Source organism: Callorhinus ursinus, unplaced genomic scaffold (assembly GCF_003265705.2).
Source record: "Callorhinus ursinus isolate GAN/ISIS: 27379988/994484 unplaced genomic scaffold, GSC_fseal_2.0 scaffold34, whole genome shotgun sequence".
Taxonomy (NCBI): Eukaryota; Metazoa; Chordata; class Mammalia; order Carnivora; family Otariidae; genus Callorhinus; species Callorhinus ursinus.
The window spans coordinates 7,593,753-7,594,662 of record NW_027397096.1 but is presented as its reverse complement, the minus strand read 5'-3'; the positions used below and the strand labels follow the sequence as shown (position 1 = coordinate 7,594,662).

Here is a 910-nt window from a genome sequence, read left to right as displayed (position 1 = left end):
CTTCATTCTTCCCCTCCTGCTATCTTCTTCTTTTTTTTTTCCTTAACATATATTGCATTATTTGTTTCAGAGGTAGAGATCTGGGATTCAACAGTCTTGCACAATTCACAGCGCTCACCATGGCACATACCCTCCCCAATGTCAATCACCCAACCACACGCTCTCTCCCATCCCCCACCACTCCAGCAACCCTCCGTTTGTTTCCTGAGATTAAGAATTCCTCATATCAGTGAGGTCATATGATACATGTCATTCTCTGATTGACATATTTCACTCAGCATAACACCCTCCAGTTCCATCCACGTCCTTGCAAATGGCAAGATCTCATTCCTTTTGATGGCTGCCTAATATTCCATTGTGTATATATACCACATCTTCTTTATCCATTCATCTGTTGATGGACATCTTGGCTCTTTCCACAGTTTGGCTATTGTGGACATTGCTGCTATAAACATTGGGGTACACGTACCCCTTCGGATCCCTACATTTGTATCATTGTGGTAGAGACCCAGTAGTGCAATTGCTAGATCATACAATAGCTCTATTTTCAACTTTTTGAGGAACCTCCATACTGTTTTCCAGAGTGGCTGCACGAGCTTGCATTCCCACCAACAGTGTAGGAGGGTTCCCCTTTCTCCACGTCCCCGCCAGCATCTGTCGTTTCCTGACTTGTTAATTCTAGCCATTCTGACTGGTGTGAGGTGGTATCTCATGGAGGTTTTGATTTGGATTTCCCTGATGCCGAGTGATGTTCAGCACTTTTTCATGTGTCTGTTGGCCATTTGGATGTCTTCTTTGGAAAAATGTCTGTTCATGTCTTCTGTCCATTTCTTGATTGGATTATTTGATCTTTGGGTGTTGAGTTTGATAAGTTCTTTATACATTTTGGATACTAGCCCTTTATCTGATA

At 42.6% G+C, this 910-nt stretch overlaps 1 protein-coding gene across 2 annotated transcripts in view; it reads left to right on the top strand.

Moving 5' to 3' along the window:
* ASIC2 (acid sensing ion channel subunit 2) overlaps window positions 1-910 on the top strand; it is a 1,100,666-nt gene that overhangs the window by 347,205 nt on the left and 752,551 nt on the right. The gene's annotated exons all lie outside the window — the stretch shown is intronic.